This window comes from Pleurodeles waltl, chromosome 1_1 (assembly GCF_031143425.1).
Source record: "Pleurodeles waltl isolate 20211129_DDA chromosome 1_1, aPleWal1.hap1.20221129, whole genome shotgun sequence".
Lineage (NCBI taxonomy): Eukaryota > Metazoa > Chordata > Amphibia > Caudata > Salamandridae > Pleurodeles > Pleurodeles waltl.
In genome coordinates this window covers 593,152,592-593,177,022 of record NC_090436.1, presented here as the reverse complement: position 1 = coordinate 593,177,022, position 24,431 = coordinate 593,152,592, and positions in this window count along the sequence as shown.

The following is a 24,431-nucleotide window of genomic DNA, read 5'->3' as shown; positions in this document are numbered from 1 at the left end:
CAGAGTATCCGAAGAGGGCTCCAGTGAGGTCGGCCTCTATTTGTGACTACATCCTGGTTGAGGAAAAGTCTTCAAGAAAACAATGGTAAAACTTTAACCAAGGCCTCCCACTCAGTGTAGCCAAGCAGGGCTCCGTTGCAGTCGGCCTCAACTTTTGACTTTGGCCTGGTCAAGAGTGACCAGATGTCCAGAGTGGCCCTTTTGATTTCTAAGCGCTAAAAAACATTTAGGGGCTGATAACGAATTTGGCGGTCCTGTGACCATAAGCGGACCACCGTATTATGAGTTTGGTGGTTAGTCGCCACTGTCAGGCAGCACAGACTGCCACGGTCGCCTGGAGGCACAAACAGGCTGGCAGAGACCATGTTTCTGCCAGACCTATTACAGGGTTGCGCATTGCTAATGTGACCGCCATGTTCCAACCACTATATAGAAGAAGGTGGAAATGAGCAATTTAAAGTGAGACACTCACCTGCAACTAGCAACAGACATCCTGAGCCGCCATGGAGCTATTCTTAAACATCATGCGCCTGCTCCTGCTTGCGGAAAGACAAGAGATACAACGTCTATGTGGACGACACCAACCTTAAGGACACACACTTACCTGTATTATTAACATGATTAACATATTTATACCTGTATCAAACATATTATAGAGGGGGAACGCCAAGGCCAGCAGCTACACCTATCATTCCAGATATACACACTCACACACTGGAACAGAAAAACACACACATTTACAACATGCACAGTTCAGCCAGCACACAAATACACACACACACACACACAATGCATGGCAATGCCACACATATACACACAGGAACACTGAAGGCCACACACAATATAACAACACAACTGAAGCACATTTACAAATCCACTCTACAAACTCACAATCAACACTGGCCATGGACAGCCCACACATAAAACACACATATACCTCCATCTGCCATGGCACACACACAACACCACCATCAAACAACACTGCTATGGACACACCCATCAAACACACTCATAGTACAATAGACCAACAATGCCGTGCCCAGTGCACACAGAGACAAATAGACAAAAGACACAAAGCGCACCACCACAACAACACCTGCACAGCTGCGATGGGAGCAGCAGGACCATACTTGGAAGGAGGCTGCATTTGGACACATATCATGTTGAACAAGGCACCAAACAACATGCACCCAGCAGTTGCAAACAACTGTATATCAGGGAAAAGCTACACCAATAGGAATTGTCATGCACAGTAACATAATGGTGAAGGGCAAGGCAAAAAAGCACACACAACTCACACTCAATGAGACCAAGAAGCTATAAAGGACACACACCTAAATGGACACATGTGCACTCAAATGCAAAGCTAACTACCACAACTCAAAATACTACAGCCCTGCATTGACAAAACTCAAGAATACACACACCACATGTAGACAATAGCCATATTAAAGAACAAGTCATTCACCATACATGCCCACATCGCACAACATAAAAAGATACATATACCACTACAAACACAATACCATGCCATGACACTGACATTGTAGCAACAAACACATCCCCTTCACACAATACATACCCTTCCCTTCAGGGATAACAGCTCTGCCCACAAACTCAGAAACTTCAAAAACAGCACATGGAGCAGCAAGCAGGCCAAACACAAACAACTACAGACACACAACCAATGTCACCCAGGAACAACAGAAAGCTATGGAAGAAAATGCAGGACAAAGGTGTATCCAAAACACCAACAACTGATTGGGTTTATTTAAGAAACAGTTTTGTAGTCCAAGGACATAGGTCAGTCCAAAATATCTGCCCAAAAGGCACAATGTTGGCCACAACTTGACTCCTGATTACCATGTAACCTCCACAGGTAGGGGCATCAAGGGGGCAGGTAGGTATCTCAGGGATTATCAGGGGGTGGGGGAAGGGGGGTTTGGGTTTGGGTTTGGGCTTGGGAGAGGGGTAACCTTCTTGGGGAGGAGGGGCATGGGTGTTTGCATGGGGGCATGGGAGGCCTTGGAGGTGAAAGGGAAGGGCTAGAGGAGGGAAACTGACCTTCTGGTAGTGGTACGGGGTGGGAAGAACAAGGGTAAGGTCACGCTCAGACAGAAAAAAGTGCTTTGACACATGGGAATAGTCATCAAAAGGGGGTCGGGTGTGGAAGTTGAGGGAGTACTTGCCTGATGTGTGGTTGTGGATGTTTTGGGTGCATGTTTGTGGGAGGTGTGCTAGTGTATGGTGGGTGTCTGTTGGGTCGGTGAATGAGGGCATTTATATGTTTGGACTGAGGGGGGGTGGATGTGCTTGTGTATGCCGTGGTATGTGGGTGGGTGTCTGTTGGGGAGGTGACTGCAGGTATGTTGGATGTGCTACATGTAGGTGTGTCTGTGGTTGTAGTGTCTTTGGGTGTGGTAACTGGGTGGATGTGTGAGGGTCTGCTGGAGTGGTGTCTGCGGGTATGATACGTGTGGTAGCTGGATCAGTGACTGGTGATGCCATGTCTGTAGGTGTGCCAGATGTTGTGTGTGTGATGTTGGGGTTGGGGGTGGGGGTGTCAGGGGAAATTGAATTGTGAATGTTGCTGTGTCTGCAGGTTGATGTTGTTTGTGTGCATGTCAGTGGTGTATCATGTGATACTTATGTTTGTATGCGCTAGCCTTGTCTGAAAAGGTTGATGAATGCCAGTCTGTATGTGTGCTTTGGATGAGTCCAGGAAGAGGGGATTTGGACTGGGAAGTAGAAGGTGGAGGGGGAATGAAAGACATGACTGGCTGCCATCATTGTGGAGGCCAGAGCCTGAAATGATCTCTGTAGGCCAGTATTGCTTTGCTGCATCTGGACTTTCAGTCCCTCAATGGCATTCATGATGGCTGTCTGACCCACTGAGCTCGACATCAGGAGGTCAATAGCCTCCTGAGGGTAGCAGTGCTAACAGGGGCTGGGGCAGAGGTGCCTGTGGCAAAGGAGACGCCCACCCTTTTGGGTGAGTGGGCATGGCCAACTGAGTGAGGAGCAACAGGGAGGATGGTGATAAAATTGGGGGTGGACAAAGATGGTGCTGGGGTGTCCCCTGATGGGTCCGCCACCACTAGAGAGTGGCCACTGAAGGAGGATTCCGATGATGTAGAGCCAGATCCGGTCTCCCCTGTGACACTCCCCTTGCCCTCCGGGCCAGTGGGTCCCTCGCTGTCGGTGGTCTTGTGACCTGAGGTCCCATGGCCAGATGCTTCCCTACTTGGCTCGGCCCCGTCTCCTTCACCTGCCAATGCTGATGCTGCCAAAAGAAGATGAAGTAAGGTCATAACATGTATATGATGACACATCAATCACAACTCTGAGAGACAAAACATACTATCATGTCAAGTGGCCTACCTCATAAAGTGACAGCAAAATGCCAGCATCATGTGCCAATATAGAACCATGCATGCCATCTGGAATCACAAAGGCAACACATGAGCTAATCTTGGTCTCATATAACTACAATAGGATAGATGAAGTGTAGACACCACACGAACCATAACCCAACTAGGTGACAACTCCACATCAGGCTTGTGCCACATGCAGCCCACCACATGGAACCAGTAGCCAATAATTGGATACCATTGTAAGGTACCCTACCAATTACACTCACACAAGCCTATACACACATCTAACTTGCACCAATACAATGTTTCTACAATAAGTGATGTTGGTGGAAAGGAAAGACAGACAACACTGGTACAAACATGCCATACCTGGATTAGGTGACATGGAAACATGCATGTCACAATAGACATACCGCAACAATATACAGCTCCACAAGTCACACCTTTCAAAAATGAGTCAAGGAGGTAGTAGCAAGGTCACCCAGATGTAAACAACATGTGGTTTTGCATGGAACAACAATGAAGTCAGGTCTCAAACCCCACGGAGAGATGTCTCTAGAATACACACATAAATGGCCCTAGTAGGCCCTGGATATCCCTCACAATGTCTCACACCTACTTCCATGTTCATTTCTGAGTGTTGGTGTAGCAGACAACTGTACCATTTAGGAAGGGGGAGCACAGACCTTGCAATCACTATCAGGAGGAAGCCAAACTGTTGTATAATGAGAATCAACATCAGTATCTACATATAAGATATGACAAGCATGGCATCTGTCTGTGGATGAATCCCTGACCCCAAACACATGTTATGCAAACATCGCTGCAAATCACTCCTTGATGCATCTATACAGTCAGGGCACAATTTCCAAACAACACACAGGTGCTGTGGACCTAAAATCATCATACCACATAAAGGATACAAATCATCATCAAGAGGTTCAACAACCTGCCCCTACCTGTCGTGTGCATCCCAGCTACTGCTGTTGCACATGACTTATGACATATTATGAGGCATGAATGTTTCTATATGACTACATATGATGGTCACACAGTCCTGTCTGGGGCATCACGGTAAATGGACAACCATTGCAGCATGACAACAGGACTCCATGAACATATATGTAAGAGTTTTTCAACATCCTTTGCATGACTAGCACATTCCATACATCTACTGCATATATGTATCCTAGTGGGAATGAAGCACATGCAGACCTGTTGGCACAAGGTATCTTTATTACACCGATGACACATCACTCATTACATTGCACATTCCCCACTTACCAAGGGAAAGTAGTATGCTACAGCTGCCAAGATTTTACCATGTAAGTCATGTCACATGTATGATGGACACCCATAATTCACAGACTGTTGTGAGGCCCACCACCCAATATACAATGGAGAAAACTTGCACCTGGTTTGAAGATGTCAACCTACATATATCCCCACACGCAACAGAGAATAGTGTTTCACATCCTACTTACCTTTGGACTGTAATATTTGTCAGGAGTGATCTGTTTGTGGAAACTAACAACCTCCAGGGCAATTAAGACAGGCTGAACACTAAACACAGTCATATCTGCTCCATGCTGGCCATTTCAATTGAGGATTCACTATAGTTTAGTCCTAGGACCCACCTCCAAAATGATGAACACTCCAGTTGAAAACACTTTTCATCCCAGAAGATATGTGATACATGACACATGCTACATTGTCAGGGGTAGCAGTTTATCCCTCACTCAATCACCTACTAAAGGTTCAATCATAATTTTTTTTTTCTATTCAGCCCCTTATGGCTGCTGTGCTGACCTCAATCGCTCATTCAAGGCCACATAGGCCACTGTCAAATTGCGGGGCACTAGAGGGGGGTCATGATCCGACAGGCACCCCGTCCTCATTGGGAGGACATCCCCAGCTGGGCCTCTGCGGTCTTCAGGGCCCAGCGCCTCAGGTCCTCAGGGCCCAGTGTCTCAGGTCCTCCCACCTTTTCTGACAGTGGGCACTCCATTGGCTGTGGACCCCCAGGATTCGCACCTTCTTGGCGATGGATCTCCAAATCCCCTTCTTCTGATGGGTGTTGTCCTGCATGGATGAAAATGACATGGCAAAATATTATGTCCACAAGTCCCATACAAAATGGCTGACTCACATACATGTCAGTGCACCTAGTTAATGACATCCTGTTCTGACCATCCACCACAGGTGGACCATCTGTCCACCTGTGGCACATAGCATACATTGGACTCAGCCACATGACTGAAAACACTCCCCATTAGGGTGCACAAAACACATTCCCCAGCTCGGGGCTTGCATTGACTAGGTACAAAAGCAGTGACTTTGATGGAGCATGAGCTAATCACATTGACCAAGAACACTGTGGAACACATCTCATGAAGTGGCAGTTGACAGGTAAAGCACTCTGCAAACAATGCACAAAAACATCCACTAACTCTAAATGTCACCCGCTGCATAGTCTTGACGTGTCACAGGAGGCCTACATATAGACCCATAGTGCTTGGACCACATTAAAAGGAGTGACATGTTGAGCACACAAAGAGGCAAGCCTCTTCATGTGTGGACACGTGCAGATACAGATGCTGGCACCTGCTAGTTCTGCTGGTAGTGGTCTGTGTGTCACACCAACATTAAGGTAAACACATCCACATGTGTGTTTACAAAACCTATAGTATTGAAAGAGAATCCCGGCCCTGCATTGTACACATTCTGTTTCATAACCATAACGCCAGAGTCCAAGATCTGGCACATAACTCAACAATACACTGCCTGCTTATGTGCAATGTCCAAAATAATATGTGCTTGAACTGGACACATCAGAGCTGGATAAAAGAGACAACAGGATTGTGGGATCAAGGCATCTGGCAAGGGCATGTGACACATTGTCAGAGATGGTATGAGCACATCAGTCACAGATTACAACCCTGCCCCCAATGCAATTCCCATAGTAATCAGTGGACACGAACTCAAGAAGCTGCATATTGGCAGTGAGGCATGACTTTGCACCATCACATGCTGTACAGGGATACACAGAATGGGCACAGTGTCACACTTGTAGTGGAAAATGGAATTGATACCAGCACAGATGTCTAGTTATGAAGTGAATGATAATACAGAAACCCCCTTCTCTGCAGGCTGGGCAGACTTACCTACACAATGAACCATGTCCAAAAGACATCACATGCATCACAGTACCTCATGTAGTCTACAGTCAATTTACATTGGCTGCCTATGTGCAGAGTTGAGGGGAATAGTAAGTCAAGGCCTGGCTTCAGAACAACAGTCCAACAAGGCCATATGTGGTGAAAGATCACTGTGAAAACACAGAAAGAGCTAAAATGTGGCCAAACAATACATACAACATGCATTCAACACTCCTGCTGTCATGCAACCACATGTGACTATACATTACAGACACCTTGTGACAAGATTGTGCTGGGGATGACTGTCATAACACCTCACCTAGCCATGTGCATCAAACGCAAGATGCTTCAGGCAACACTCAATGCGCACTCACCACATTGTCTCAGGACTACAAATCTGTAATTTGACATAGATACAAACATATTGACTCAACCATAAATGCACACTGACATCACCTACAGGGCTTTGAAGGCATATTCATACAAACTGGTCTTAAGCCTTAAGTAAAGGTACAGAGAAAAGTGTGCACATGGTGCACCTACTTGCTCCTCTGGTGCACCATACAGCCGTAGGACCTCCTCCACCAGCTTCTCCAGTTCTTCGTTCGAGAAGGCAGGGCCCCTATCACCTATAGGATGCAGCATGATTGCTCCCAGAGGCGTTACACAGCAGCTCATGTTGTGGAGGTCTTGCTGGCAGCAGTGTCAGGAGTAAATTGAGAGAATCAGTAGAAAATGGTGGTCACGTCAGCCACATACACTACCGTCACCACTGGCGGACACTGCCATTGGCCCAAGACCACCACAGGTAGCAATGTTATCCTATGGCAGTGTCTGCTGCGGTAGCATCCACGTACAGCCATGACGTCTTCAGACGGCGGTTGCGGGTGGTTCCTGATGTTCAGTGGAGTAGGTCAGGCAGCCGCCATTTTAGAGGTATACAGTGCAATTAAACAATATATTTTGATGCATCACAAGTATTAAAGTGATGTCCTTGCAAATATTGAGTGCTGGCCTTGTCCTGTCATCTAGGTCAATTGTTTCCGTTATAATGTAGGTATATGGTCATGGTGATGTGACAACATATTTTGGGGGTACAGCCACCACCCTCTCCCACACATGTTGTCGCGTTGGCTCTCATTATCCTAAATGAGACTACTGGATATTTGGGTATCAGGGTCGTTCTCAGTGTGGGGGACTAAAGCGGTCATTCCTACTTTGGCGGGCGGCGGTCGCCGCCCGCCTGGCGGGAACTGCCAGAAGACCGTACCGCGGTCAAAAGACCGTGGCGGTCATTCTGACTTTCCCGCTGGGCTGGCGGGCGACCGCCAAAAGGCCGCCCGCCCGCCCGCCCGCCCAGCGGGAAAGCACCAGCAACGAGGAAGCCGGCTCCGAATGGAGCCTGCGGAGTTGCTGGTGTGCGACGGGTGCAGTTGCACCCGTCGCGATTTTCAGTGTCTGCCAAGCAGACACTGAAAATCAATGTGGGGCCCTGTTAGGGGGCCCCACGACACCCGTTCCCGCCAGCCAGGTTCTGGCGGTGAAAACCGCCAGAACCAGGCTGGCGGGAAGGGGGTCAGAATCCCCATGGCGGCGCTGCTTGCAGCGCCGCCGTGGAGGATTCACAGGGGCAGCAGGAAGCCGGCGGGAAACCGCCGGCTTCCCTTTTCTGACCGCGGCTTTACCGCCGCGGTCAGAATAGCCCCAGAAGCACCGCCAGCCTGTTGGCGGTGCTTCCTCCGTCCCCTACCCTGGCGGTCTCGGACCGCCAGGGTAGGAATGACCCCCTGTATCCTTGACTGAAGCACAGAGTGAGCAAGAATGTATTATTTGAGAACTCCGGTGCTGAAGTAGGCTAAACAGTGTGATAGAAAAAAATAAAACAAGACCGTGAAACTGGTTATTGAAAAATAACAGTGCGAGGCTGAATAAAATGCATCCAGGGCAAAGTGTACAGAGGCCTAATGCTTTAAGCAAACGCGCAAAGGCTATATTAAAAATGGCTACACTACAATGTAATCCAGGATTTGGGGCACTGAATCACAGACAGTTTATGGAGCAATTTGGACATGAGGTTGCTGACAAGACAGAGGTTTTGTACACATATGTAGATAAGCAAGGCGTTAACATTTTCCAAATGTGCAAGTTTTATCCCTGGTGTGTGTTGTGTATCATGTTTACAGTGACTCACATGACATGACACTTTTCATATCTGACATGTATGAAGTAATTTGCTAGGGACAAATTTAGTGACTGTTTTTTTCTTTTTGACCCACAGTGACTCACGTTCCTATTTTCCAGCCACTCCAATCCATTCTTCCCTCTCACCACCATTTGCTTTAACCTACTCATTTAGAAAACCATTTAGAAAACATTTCATATATCTACACCATTGACCCATTTGAAAACAGTAACTTAAAAACCCATCCACTCACAATTGACCAGCCCATCACCCAAAGCCAATCAGTCATAACTGTCAATCTCTCCCAGTGAAAATATTACTCCCTCACAAAATTCATGTCATGACATCCACCCACAATGCTTACCAACACCCTTTCACCTAAAGCTCCTCAAAGTGCTCCCCTACCACTGTCATTACCATTTTCCTATATCTTCTCAGACACTGCCAGCAAGAATTAAAAGAGGGAATGGTTAATAGAAGTGTGCGCAACTTTCTTTCCACATAATTACATGAAATCTCTGCAAAATACTGTGAAATTACGCATTATTATGGGAAATGCCAATGCAGGAATTAGCACTATATTTTAGCATTAAATTCACCCTAGCGTCACTATTCTACACAAGTACTTTTTGCATTAAAAAATGGCGAATAACTGCTGCTTTCCTTCTGTTATTTCTATGCATTTTTGGTACATTTTTACCACAGATGGCACATTCACATGTAAAAGAGTGTGTAATTATGCAGTGTGGCATCATTTTAAAAATGTTGCGGAACAAGTTTAATTAAAAATTCCCAAAATTATTTTAATTATGCTGGTGTAAATAAACATTTTCTCAGGCCTAGTGGTTGATAAGATTGAGATAAGAGGGTGAAATGCATGGTGATATTTCTCCATGGTCCTTAAAACAGATTGTTGTGAGTGCAAAAAATATGTTTAGTATGAAGTAAGTGAAATTCCGTGCATTCAGCACAATTATTTGAATTTAGAGAAAAATGTTAGTACTTCATTAAGAATGTGGTAATACCATTTCACTTCAAAGGAAACTGAACTGTGTTATTTATGAAACTTTAAATGAGATTGAAATGTTTCCTTAAAACACCTGTCATTCCCTGTTAAAATCATATTTTGCAGAAATTACAATTAAGGGTTATGGTGATAGAGTTAGTGAAGTGTAGTAATACTACAACAATAAGTCCAGCAGAGATATGAAATGCTTTAATTGAGGAGCTTTTTTGTATTTTTTTAAAGATATGGTCTAATGTTCTTATAGTCTACCTGCGGAATAACTCTGAGAGAGAGCTTAGTCACAAAAAATTAAATCGGTGCAATTATCATGAAATTGTGCTGGACTCAGAAAAACATATCCAAAATTCTGAAGGGTCATTGTGAAGTAATAAAAAAGAACCATGAAGTACTTATGAAGTTGCAAAATAATACATATACATCCTGAAGTAACCATAATCTTCTCCCATCCCCTAGTGGTAACAAAGCCATTGTGATGTGATCTACTTCCACCTCTAGAAGTAACCTGCTCCTATCCCCTTGTTGTTACAAAGTCATCATGAAGTAGTCCGCTCTCTTCCCTTTGTTGTCATGGAGTCATCTTGCAGTAGTTCAAGATAATCACACATTTTCCAAAGAAGTCATCAGAAGACCATCCTGGAGTAGTTTTTGTGATGACTCTGGAGTCATCCCATTTAAATATTTCCCCTTATAGGCATACTTCAGGATGGTTTGGGATCACTTCACTGAATAATTACAGGAATAGCCCAGCTGAAGTCATCGGATGACTTCAGAATGACTCCAGAAAGATCTTCCTTTTTGACTTGGGCTTCCAGATTACACTGAGGCATGGTGATGTAGGAAAAATGATAACTGTATTATATAATGACTAGCACGCACATTATACAACAGACTTGCAGGTCAGAGACAAGTGGTTGCTTGACCTCGCTACTGTGCTGACTGATTAAAAATGGACCAGAGCCAAATCACAGGTAAAGGAGGTCTCTAGGATCCACGGTTCAGCTATGCAGCATATAAAACATTGCTTTGCTTTGAGAAGGGTAAAGACTTGTGGCTAGTCTTTTAGCCTCTGTTTCCTAATGACTGGAAAGGCCATACAATGAAAATGTGGTTCTTGTTGGAATGTTGGAAATTTTATTTTATTTACCACAAACTTGTCATGATTGGCTCTCTTTATAGGTGGCCAGGCTGAATGATAATGAGATATTTTTTTTCTCTCATTTAAATATGAGAGCATGTTGTCCCTACCGCGCTCCTCGTTTAATGCCACAATTATTGTGTGAGTAGATTTGGAAGTTTTATTATTACAAATAATTTTTGTGCTTAGTGCTCGTAACTGATGAGACATTAAATTCTGCATTTGTGAGGCCAATCTTAGGCTCCGTCGCCCGTAGTGGTTTCTCCATTGCTTATTATGAAAAAAAAAGCTATGTTCTCCAACATTCAGCATTGGCAAGGACTTTGGAATTTATCTTTTTTCATGTCTGGCCTCTGGGTAAAAAAGTGCATGCCCATTAAATTGCTTAATTAAACTGAGAAGAGTTTATATACCAATGACCCATCCTACGAGGCAGGAATAGAAGGAGGCAGCTGAGTATGGCTGGCATGTACCACCGAACAGCACCATAGATGCGCTTGCAAATTCTGAGAGCATTCCTTTTGCTTTTCCAGCCTGCCCTATGAAGTGCCACACATTGCATGTTGCTTGCAGTGATATGTTGGATATACTTAAGAACTGTACAGAACAATACTTGGATGTGTTTAAAAACAAACACAAAATTGTGAATAATGGTGTTCTGATAGTTAGCTAATTGGGCTTCAACTTTGATATTTAAAATCTTAATAGAAAAACTTACTGAATCTCTTTTTGGATATTCGCTTTCTGTCTTACCGATAATGAGATAGATCAAATAATATAGAAATATTGCTGCAGCAGTACTACATATATGAAGTGCACAAGACGAGTGTGAGAGCAGCAGTACTTACTACCTGCATAACATGTGTTGAACTAGTGTAACAGTGGCACTACTACAACGTATTCAGAACTCAGCTGCCAGGCTACTGTTACATGCAAAACCACAAACCCACATCTCCCATCCCTTGAGAGCACTACACTGGTTGTCTGTTGCCAGAAGATCCACCTTCAAGCTGCTTTATATCACCCACAAAGCCACACATGGAACAGGACAATTTTTCATCAGAAACAAAATAACCAAATGCATTCAATAAAGAAACCTCCACTCAAGATCAGCACCCCGCCTTAAAACACCACCACACAAGAAAAGGACAACAGGTGGTACATCCTGTTCTGTTCAAGCAGCCAAACAGTGGAATTCATTACACCCAAATACAAGATAAGATCAGAGAGTGCCTGGCTGGTTGGTAAGTAACATATGTCATGTGTGTCTGCATGCTCTGCCTGCTGCTAGTGAGACGCTGCTCTGAACTGATGGTTGCATGCATGTCTCATTTTTTTACAGGGGATTCTGCCCACCCAGACCGTCCCTGGTTGTTGACATCAATGAGGAACCCAACTACACCAGGGGAAGCCTGCTTCAACAAGGCACATGGAAAAACATGCTGTGGTGCTGGCTTTTGGGCTCCTGAAGGTAAGATTCCTCAGCATAGACAAATCAGTTGGAGCCCTCCTCTATTCACACGCAAAAGTTTGTAAGATCATTGTGGCCTGCTGCATGCTCCACAGCCTTGCCCTGAGGAGAAACAACCCATACAGCCCTTATGAGGGGGAACTGGCAGTGCCACCAGGTGCGCCTCCTGAAATGCCAAGTGAGGATGACAGTGATGAGGATGACAGTGGAGACATGCAGGCAGATCTCATCAATCAGTACTTCACCTGAGTGTAAGTATGTGATGATGGTGATTACTGTGACTGCATGGGGTACTGTAGGGGTCAGGATTTGTGGTGAAGAGTATCTCAGTCACCATGAGACAGGGCATCTCATGCTATACAACATACAGGCTACATCACACTTGAAGATGTGCCTCTCTTGCGGATCTCCTTTGTTTGGGCCAGTCGCATTGTGCTGTCAGAGAAACAACAGAATTTTAAAATGACTTTTGTGTCTTATGTATGCCTTAGCCGGATTAAGCTCATTGTATGGCTCTCTTTCCTTATAGGTCTCTTCACCATTCCATCCTCATGTGGGCATTTCAGAGTTGCATTGTTGGCAGGTGGAGCCAATTGACCTGTGAAGGGAACATGGAATTGATCCAGGTACTGTTTGTCACAAATTTGGGTTGTGTGAGTTCCATGCCCAGGTTGCCTGGACAGTGGGAGGGCAGTTATCTGAGCTGCAGAATAGACCTGTTTGCACTGGTATGTTCGGCCGATGGTTTCATGTGTGTGATCATGTGGCCTTGTAACATGTCTTCCTGTACTATCCATCAATTCTCCCTTCACATTGTGATGATAATGATCCTACATGCCCTGTAAGAAGACGTTAATGTGTTTCCTCATTGCAGTCCATAGTGTCTGTGTGCCAACACTAACATGCTACTGGATGTCTAACCTTTGTAATAGGTTGGGCCTCTGACTAGGGACTGTTGTACTGTCCTCTGTCTGCGTCATGGGGTATGTTAAGTTGTATAGATATGATTTTGGTATATGGGAAGGTTCAAGCTAGTGTTAATATCTACAAACCTGTTGCAATATTTCAAGGTGGTAATTTATCTGCATCTGCTTGATCCCCCTGAGTTCGGTGAGTACCAGGCCCATCACGCATTGGTATTGTTGGAAGACTCCCAAAACCTGGGTGATGGTGTCCTGGCCAGACCCATCCCCAGCAGCCTCATGTCGATGGCCCACACTATCCCTTCCACGCCCCTTAACCCCACGTGCCTGCGCCCCTACCACTGGATCCAGGTCCATCATTGTCAGAGGTGCCTAGATGTAACTCAGGTACCTGGACTAAGGGGCACAAGATAGTTGATTCTGTCCTCTGGACCCAGATTTGGGTGCCACTGGTTGCCTGAGATATTGATGCTACAGGGCTGGGAGGAGTTGATGTGGTCAGGGTGAGGCTGACAGATGTCATCTGACCAGGTTCCCCAGATGGGTCAGCGCCGTCCTCAACATCCACACGTCCAGGAGTGGTATCCTCTCTGAGGGCATTATCCCTGGGGGAGCAGCAGTCTCTTGATTGGTGTCTGTGTACTCAGTGGGCAGTAGACCTGTTGAAGTGAGAGACAGAATATTACAGTACCTCCAACAGCTCACAGTGACATTTGATTAAGGTAATATTACACACTGGCTATGCATTTTTCCCTCATGTGAGATAAACACCTGCTATCAATTGTATAGACCTGAAATTTGGGGAACAAACCCATTACATTTCAAGTTGGCTTGAGGCAGGATATCTGAGTATCTTGGCACTTAGATGTCTGTTCATGGACTCCTACCTTTCCAGCAGTGCAGTCAAAACAGTGGCTTTGCATGATGTAGCTTAGGTCATCTAAAGACCTAGGAGCCTGTCATGCGGGCAGACCTGGATCGTTGTTGTTGTATATGTCAGATGCCATCATGTGGTCAGTGCACTGTAAATATGTGTTCTGCTGCAAGCATTTAGATGATGCATCTGTGTACCTTTGAGTTGTCCTACATTCATTGGGCACATAGGTTGGGCTATCCTTTGTGTCCACAATATTTGCATCTTGGCTTATCTGCTCAAAATATATCTGGTTGATTAGTCACATCACATAGTGTACCTTGATCTGTATGTTGGTCCCTCTCAGGTAGGTAACCTGCATTTGTGAATTTACATATAGCAGCACAATTTAATTGTGGACAGTTTCCTGGTTATTGGAGTTAGAGTCTGATCCTCCTGGTATTTACAGTCATTTTACATCAAGGACTATACGCAGCATACATAAGCCATCCTCTAGGGTGAATAGACTTTCATAGTTAGTTGATATACACGGATGTCAGGACAGATGCACAGTGAGCATGTATTTTGCATTGAGTAGACAGTGCTTTCTGACCTTGCCATTGCTATCTTTGCCTGTCCTACTCACACTCTATACAGTTGACATCCCCATAGGTTAGTACATGGCAAAGGCTGTGCAGAGGGTGCATGGTCTTAGTAGCAAAGAACACAGTACTGGCTGAGTGGAGAGACATTGCCAGTGCCTTCAGACCTTGGTATTGCTGTCTTTGCATGTCCCACCCACACGCTGTACAATTTAAATCCTCGCAGGTGGTTACACTCCAATGTGGAATTGACAAAGGTGCGGATTTGGATTGGGCTACACTGTTCTGGTATTAAAAACAGTAGAACTGTGTGTGCTAGGTGCTGTCAATCTCTGTACTACACCTACCATAAAGAGATGTTGTTCAACCAGGTGGATGTGATTGGCATGTAGGAGGCCAGAAAGGGGTTTATGGGCAGGTGGCACAGAAGCTATGGCTTCTGTGTTTGTTGTGGAAGATGCAAAGGATTGTGGTGTGTGGAGGGGTGTGTTTTATACAGTAGTTGGTAGGTGTGTTGAGTGTGTGAATGTGTGTCAGCTGTGTTTATTTAAAATCTATCCAATTTAGTTTGGTGTGTTACTGGGGGACCGCCACGGTTAACACCGCCATTGAAGACTCTGGGAACAATCATGCCACATCCAGCAGGTGATAGGGCCCTATCCTTCTCACAAGAGGAGCGGGATAAGCTGGTGTCTGAGGTCAACCCCCATATGAACAGCTCTATGTTGCACCAGAGAAGAAGGTAAGTGCCTCATGTGTAAAGTTTTCTCTGTACTTTGACTCCTCACAGGTTAGAGTGTGACCATGTGTGGCAGAATGTGAACTCTAAGCCCTGTAGGTGCAGTCAGTGTGCATCAATTGGGGATTCAATGTGCAGGTATTTATGTTCAGTGCCAGCTGTTGAGTTTTGATACATTGTGGTGTGTGTGTGTATTGAGTGTACATAACTAGGTGAGGTGACATAACAGTCATCTCCAGACATCTCTTATCTCATGAATGTCATCAATGTGAGTGCAGATGTATTTGAATAACAGCATGAGCATTGTATGCATTTTGCATGTGTCAGATGAGGGCAATGTGAGCTATATGTATAGTGCCACAGACATTTCAAACCATGTCTGTCCTTGTTAAACTGCTGTTTGGAAAGCATATCCTGATTTATTCTGCCTCTCAGGTAGACACAAAAACAACACATGCCAATTGGCTGTTGGCTACATGATGTACTGTCATGCATGGAAGTGTTGGGAAAGGAGTTTTGTGTAAGTCTCTCTGCTCAGCCTGCAGAGTCCGGGGCCGGTCAAATGTATCTCACTGTATTTGTCCAAGTCTGGGCTGGTGTAGATTCACTTTTGTTATGCAACTGTTGCACTGTGCCCAAAAATATACGTGTGGTAACTAGTAGGAAAAAATAACAAATTGGTTCATCCTGAACCGGGTTATAAATCCACCCATTAGTAATGAAACTTAATTTCTGAGTTTATTCATATTAGTTTTAGAAAAAGGATGAGAAAACATTGAAAACAAATAATATCATTCACAAACAAAAATTTACATAAATGTATACATCAAATCCTAAATGACAATATCATTGCTCTCCAAAGTATTTGTTCACAACGTGGTTATGCAACTCTGTTAAACATAAATCCACAAATCAGTGATGGTTGTCCTTAATAAAGCACCTATCTCACTCTGTAGATGTTTTCCTTCTATGTTTTGAGATAATGTGTAATGTAGTCCTTGTTAACTAAACGACTTTTTTTTACAACATCACATTAAACCAATTGTCGACGCGTTTCGGCCGCATCTCTTCTGGGCCTCATCAGGACAAATGGAGAGAACAATGCCTAAGAAGCGTTTCCCAAATGTATTTGAAACTCTCCCTTTCGTATGGTTCGATATTTGTTAACGGACATTTAGGTCAGTGACGCTGTGTGGATCAAACGGGTCTACGTTTGCATTCCGCTCATGTGCTGAACTCCAGTACGTAAGCGAGCCCCCTTCTGTTGGCCCGATGTTTTGGAAAAATTCCTGGGATACACTCCCTGTATCCCAGCACAACATGTTCTGAGGCCAAATCTTGCCTCAGTGCTACTATGCCGTGTATGGAGGCTCTAACCTCTGATAACAATGTACATGGTACTAGTGGACAGCAGATGATCTGTGACTGATGTTCACTTGGCATCTCTGTCAATGTGTGTTTCAGAGTCTTAACAGGTCCCTTGATCCCACATCCCGGTTGTCACCTTCATACACGTCACATGTGTCCTGTGCAGGCTCATTGCATTTCTGACATTGCATCAGTGCAAACTGTGTATTGTTTACTGCTAATTCATAATATGTGACTTAGTTGTCTGATCACATTGCAGAAAATATACAATGCATGCATATGTTATTCTGAAGATAATCTGTATTATGGACACATGTCAAAAAGTGTGTTTGCGTTGATGATAAGACACACAGCACCCCCACCCCTTGAAATGGCATGAGTCTGCATCTGTATTTGCACATGTGCTCACATGGACAGGTTAGACTCTTTATGCGCCCACCATGCCAATCCCTACATTGTTACCTGTGTGATGTTAGGGTTTGTATCCTGGTGGAAGTCTGTAGGGACTGTATGCAGAGGATCATGCTCACAGATTGTGATTGTTTGGATGCATTCATGGCTGAGGAGTTCACCTTCCAGAAGCCACATGGGTGTGATGTGTCTAATAGTGTTTCTGATATCTGCCAGATTGCTAGATAATGTCCCACAAGATGTCAATTGACCTATGCAGTCAGTGCAGGGCCAGAGCTGGGTAGTAGGTAGGGGTGAATATTAGGAAGTGTTTGTAGTCATATCCCTGTATTCAATGACTGCTATGGGCTACACTTGGGCAGTATGGGAAATTATAAGCCATTTTGAATGGTACTTGTTAACTGTAGTAAGCTGGCCCTCTGTGCAGTGTGCAAAGCTAGGCACACTGTACAGGGGGTCCAGGCAATCACACGTTGGTTTCCAGAGGCCAAAATCAGATCATCTAATGCTCCAGTTTTGGAGGGAGCTGATAGAGCAGTTAGGCTAATCAAGGAGATGTGCTAAGCATTTGTTGTACTCACAGTATCAATCATGCACCACACACACTCAATGAGTTACTCGAGAACGGAATTTATAAAAATACTTCAGACTTTTAAATAATTTTTAAGACCAAGATTGCTAAGATACGTTAGTACTTTTTGAGTTATGATTTTTCAAAGTTTTAATAAAGTTAATCTTTCTATGCGTAATTACGCACCACAGGGATCAATGGAAGGCCGCATATAAATCACCCAGGTGAGTTACCAGTCTCTTCCTTTGCAGGATGGTCAGTGCCAGCTGGAAAGTCATGGACGGCTCCAGTTCCAGCAGGAGCAGTGCTGGAAAATCTCTTGGCACATGCACAGGGCCATTTGGAGGGGCCACCTGGAAAAGGAGATGGTTTGCAAACTTAAAGGTGGTACCCTGGGGTCCCCTTGGACTGTTGAGGTTGCAAAGCGGTTGGGAACCCATGGTTTACAGCTGGTTCCTCATTGCAGGGCACAGGGCGCCCGGATGTAGGGCGAGTTGGTGATCCAGGCGCTGTGGGCAACTGAGTGCTTTGTAGCTGGAGGTGAGTCTCTTTGAGGGCTGCTTACAGGAAAATGGGGGCATGCTAGTGGGAGAGCCAGGTTGTTCCAGAAGTGCCTCGATTCGGGCTTCCTCCGGTTCATTTTTTAGCTCGGAGGGAGCTGGGTTTCTGGTTGTCCGATGTCAGCTAACCAGTACCCAAGGTATTAGCGCAACTTAGCCACTGAAGGGTGCAGTGCCACCAAACTTGGCACACTTGTAGGTCTTGTCTGGGCTGTTGTTGTTGTGTTGTTGGGTCTGGCTGAGACTTCCGGTTGTGGCAATATCGTCCATCCAGTCAAGTGACCCTCACCACTTTGCTGGTTCTTTGCTGGTTTCTTTGGTTTCTTGAGTGGTGCCTCCACTCAGGAGGGAGATCTTGGGCCATTTGTGAAGCCTGGAGGTCCTCTCAGACTTTTGAGGTTGGTCCAGTGGTCAGCTCCTCTGTAGCGGTGATTTTCGGAACTTTGGTGCATGAAGCAGGGGTCTTGGAGCCTCTGCTGGTGTGGCAGGTCCTCTGTTCCAGTGTTGTCAGGTTCTTTGGTGCTGTTTTTTTTTCTTCCTGATGAATTTCTTTTCTTGGTCTAGGGCAGCGCACTATATACTAAGTTTAGCAGGTGTTTTAGGGGGAACCTGGTAGTGTCCAATGGGACACATCCTTGGGTGGTTACACCCACTACAGTGACCACTTCCTGTGGGAAGTATCACTATCCTAAACCTCATTAGCTATTTTCCTGCCATCCAACATGGAGGAAAATTAAATGGAGGGTCCACTTCGCCTACAAGCCCATAGGGGTGGCACCTTTGTGTGGTTTCCCACCTTTGCTCCCTTCAAAAGTGGGGGTTGGCAAAGGGGGAGCCCATCTTCTACTAGCAGCAGAACTGGGGATTGAGTTTCAAGGGTGGTAGGCCTTTGAAGCTCGCTGCCAAGGCAGTGCACATTCCTGAGGGAGGGGGTGTTAGCTCCTCCACCCAGGAAGGGCATTGCTTTACAAACCAGAGAGACAGGGCTCTCCCACAAGGTTTGTGTATTGGCTGTCTGAGTGTGGAAGGCTTGCTGGAACCAGTCCGCAATCATGCCAGGATAGTTCGTTTTTGCAGGGGGCACCTCTAAGGTGACCCCTGGATACATTTTATAATAAATCCAGTAGTGGCACCAGTTTGGATTTATCATCCTGAGTTGTTTGATACCAAACAACCCAGGATTCAGAGTAGCCATTATGTAGCTGGGAAATTCGTGTTCACCAGTGTCCAGCACATATATTAAAATGGCTGCTCTGTTCACTCACTATGTCCCAGGTTTGGCATGGACATAGCGGGGGCATATTGCTCATGCTCATGCAGCTATGCTTTCACATATAATATGGAGCACCCAGCCTTAGGGTTGTATGGCCTGCTAGAGGGGTGTCTTACCCATATTAAATGAAGTGTACGGTGTGCCAAGTCGAGTTTGTGTGCTGGGTGCATCTGGATGCATGGCCCTAGAGGGTGGCACAATCAGTGCTGCTGCCCACAGGGACTTACCCTGAGAGTCCCCAATGCCCTGGGTACCTAAGTACCTCTTACTATGTACTTACAGTGGTAACTGAAGGTATATCCAAATACCTTTACAATGTTTTAGGGAAAAAACTGTGGCACTGGGAACCTGGTTGGCAGGATCCCAGTGCACTCCAATCCAAGTTGAATTCAGAAACCAGGCAAAAAGTGTGTGGGGGAGTACTGCAACAAGGTGCCAGTTTCCCACACTGACATAATCTCTTGTCTTGTCTTTTGCATCCATGCAGGTCAACGCCCATCAGAAGAAAAGGATTTGGCGAGCAATCACCAAAAACGTATGGACCGTGGGGGCCTACAGCCAGTGGAGTGCCCACTGTCGCAAGAGGTGGGAGAACCTGAGATGCTGGGCCCAGAAGATTGTAGAAGCCCAGATGGGGCTGTCCTCACAACGTGGACGGGGTGACCGTCGGAACATGACCCCCATCCTGCCGGTGGCATACCTGGAGCTGGATGGGTGTTTGACGGTAGCACAGCAGCCACAAGGGGAATAGTACATGGCAAATTCCTGCCTGTCCCATGGCCAGGTAATTGAGTTAGCTACTGATTGCTTCCCCTGACAATGAGAGATGAGCCATGTGTCACATTGTAGATGGGAGAGTCTTTGTGTTGACATGTCATGTGTAGTAGTAGAACAAGCTTTATTCGGTCCATTGACATTCAAAGCAATACATAACAGTACATAGTCCTTAATTAAATACAACATCAATATATATATAAAAATATGATAAAAACATAAATACATAAAAGCCAAACAGCATCAAATTACAGTTAAAATTCAACAATTTTTAATTAAAATACTACATCGTACATGCCGGGCTGCAACTAAAAATTTGCTAACTGCTAAAACTATATCATTAGATTTATAGGTCTTTAAAATCCTTAATGAGTGACTGCAGTTAGTTAAGCCCAGTTCTAAGCAAGTTTTGCAGATCCACTTTGACCGCGGGATAGAATAGGCAGGGCAAAAGAACATAAAGTGCTCAATAGACTCTGTCGCGCAGTCGCACGCAGGACACATATCAGTTTTAGTGGACTGTCCCCATTTACTCGTCAAGGATAATAAGGGCAATGCTCCAAATCGAAATCTTGCATATAGGCTTTTGCCCAATAGGTTTGGCATAATATCTAGATATGGCTCATACTGTGGGAACCACTTAAAATTAAGAAAGCTATCCGTCAGCCGACCATAGGAATTACAAATTATATAATTGGCCCTAATATAGGACCAATAAATTGTCTTCAAGACATTTTTGTGGCGTCTTTCTAAATTATGAGGGTTTTCCCAGTAATCAGCCAAACCCAGTAATCCAAACCAATAGAACACATGTCTAATCCAGGGAATTGTTTTTACTTTCTGTCTTTTTAACAAATCGACTAATGATGCTTTGTAAGAGGTCAGTTCAGGGGTGGTCCATATCCTGATTCAAAAAATTAGGGGTCTCAAAATAATTAAGGCGGTCATTCTGACCGCGGCGGGCGGCGGTCGCCGCCCGCCATGCGGTTACCGCCGAATGACCGCTCCGCGGTCTGGAGACCGCGGCGGCCATTCTGGCTTTCCCGCTGGGCGGGCGGGTGACCGCCAAAAGCCCGCCCGCCGGCCCAGCGGGAAAGCCCCTGCAACAAGGATGCCGGCTCCGAATGGAGCCCGCGGAGTTGCAGGGGTGCGACGGGTGCAGTGGCACCCGTCGCGATTTTCACTGTCTGCTAAGCAGACAGTGAAAATCTTTGTGGGGCCCTGTTAGGGGGCCCCTGCACTGCCCATGCCAGTGGCATGGGCAGTGCAGGGGCCCCCAGGGGCCCCACGACACCCGTTCCCGCCATCCTGTTCCTGGCGGTAAGAACCGCCAGAAACAGGGTGGCGGGAAGGGGGTCGGAATCCCCATGGCGGCGGGAAAACCGGCGGGAAACCGACGGTTCCCCTTTTCTGACCGCGGCAGTAGCCCAGGAAGCACCGCCAGCCTGTTGGCGGTGCTTCCGCGGTCCCCGGCCCTGGCGGTCATGGACCGCCAGGGTCGGAATGACCCCCTAAGTCTGCTACATGTTTCAACCCTAAATCTAAAAAGAGAGGGATCAAAGGTATGCTGCGCGGGCACGCTATCAGGGCCCTAGCAAATGCATTCTCTCCCACTGTTATTTTGGTGAAAGTACTGGATCCCCATACTTCAGCACCATATAGAGCTGGCCCCTGAGCCTTGGCTATCTAAATTTTGATTGCTGGAAGGACTGCTTTAATGCTAGAACTTTGATAGAAGCGAAGAATGGAGGCAGCTCTATGTTGCAGGAGCCGCGAACTCTTCGAAATCTGATCCTCCCAAGATAATTTACTGAATAGTGTAACGCCCAAATAATCTATAGAATTAACCTTATTTAATGGAACTCCATCAATAGTAATGGAGCAGCTTTTACTAGGCCCAGAGTAAAACACCATTAGTTTAGTTTTGTTAACATTGACCTCCAGTCCATGTTCTCTGCAGAAAAGATGAAATCTATCTACCAAAATTTGTAACCCCATTGGGGATTTTGAGATAAGCAGCGAGTCATCTGCAAATAGAAGAATAGGAATTTTTTGAGCATGTGTACCAAACTGGTGTGTCTTGCCTTTTGGACCTGGAACTTAGGACAAAACTGGGGGGACCCATCAGACCATTTGCTCAGCAGGGACCACAGATTATTAATTTACTGATTGTTGTTCTAGTGGGTCTATTTTCTATACAACAGATCACTCTACCCATATGTACAGGCCAAATGTAAGTAGGTTGTGGATCACTGTACTCATGTGTCTGATTATATGTGTATATAGACATCTGCCACACAGGAGCTAGTTATCTTCTGTGTGTGATGGATGCTGGTGCCTCACTGCCCTCTGTGATGTGTAGGTGTCCATCATACATATGACATGGTTTATATAGCTTTTTGTTTGCAACTGTAGCAAACTACTTTCCTTTGGTAAGTAGGGAATGTCTATTGAGATGTATGATGTATCATCACTGTTGCCAACATTCCTTGTGCCTACATGTCAGCATGTGTTCCTTTCTCTAGGAAACATGTATATGCTGCAGTTCCATGCATGTTCTACCTATGATGATGGGATGATGTCTGTTTCCCCTCGCATATGTGTACATAGGAAATTGTTAGTGGCTAGTATACATACACAATGGGCATCCATTTCATGTGGTGCCAGACAGGAGTGTGTCACCCTTGTTCATTTTCTGGCATATACCTTCATGCGTCATAGTATGTCATTTGTCATGTAGAACTTCAGTAGCTGTGAGGGAGATGACAGGTAGGCCCAGAGTATGTAACCACTTTGTGTTCATCTATGTCACTGATGTTGAATCATGTGGAAAAGTGCACTGAACATGTGTAATTATTAAGGATTGTGCCCTGACTCTTGACATGATTCATGGAGTGAGTTGCAGCAATGTTCACATCACATATGTTTGGGTACATGCATTACCACAGAGAGTCACTGGGATTGGGATGTCCAAGATATGGTTAGTGATGTTGGTGATGTTGGTGCTCATTTGGCAACAGTTTGAGGGCCTTCTAATATTCTTTTAAAGTTCTGTGTGTTTTTCTAATGGAAACACACAGAGGATGTCATTGTAGTGGATGCCAGATATTAGTACTGGGTTTTGCAAAATCATTGTCTTGTTCATTCTGGGGACATCTCTCCCTGAGATATTGAATTTGATGTCAACAGTGTTTCTTTATATGCCACATGAGAGGCCTCTCTGAGTTACATTCATACTACCTCCTTGAATCAAGTGATGACTTGTTGATATGTGCATTGTTGAAATGTTTACAGTATGACATGGGTATTGCCTTGTCACCTACTCCAGGATTATGCACTTTTGGGATCAACATAGCAGGATTTCAGGGCCTCATTTCTAATTGTAGGTTCAATATGTATGTGCATGTATGTACATATTATGTATATATCAAATAGATGTGTGCATGATCTTTTGAGGGATAAGTGAGAAAGGAAATTACAATAGGATACTGTTGTTTGCCATTAGTTGACTGAGGTCTGCTGCATGTGGGACAGCTTTGAGGATGAAGAGGATTCCTAGTTGTTGTTTAGTTAGTGCAGTTCCAAGATTCCACCCATGCAATTGCAGTTGTCTGAGGTTCTGCTTTTACGATGGGCCACTGCAGCAATTCCAAATAGCATGCATGCATTTGTCATGGTACATGTATTCACCACTTAGATGAGTAGTTTTGCTGTGGCCTAGTTGACATAATGGTATTGTTAGTTAATGTGACTTGTGGTTCAGGCATTATCATGGACATGTGATGACCATATTCCTCTGACCCTGCAGCATAAGCACAGGCAAACAGAGGGGATGGGACCAAGCCATGAGAGGATGCATCTGGCCATGGGACCTCGGGTCAAGAGACAACTGACACAGAGGGACCAGTGGCCCGGAGGGTGAGGGGAGTGCCAAGGGGGGAGACTGTATCTGCCTCATTATCGTCCATGGATTCTCCTCCTGTGGCCATTCCCTAGTGGTGACAGACCCA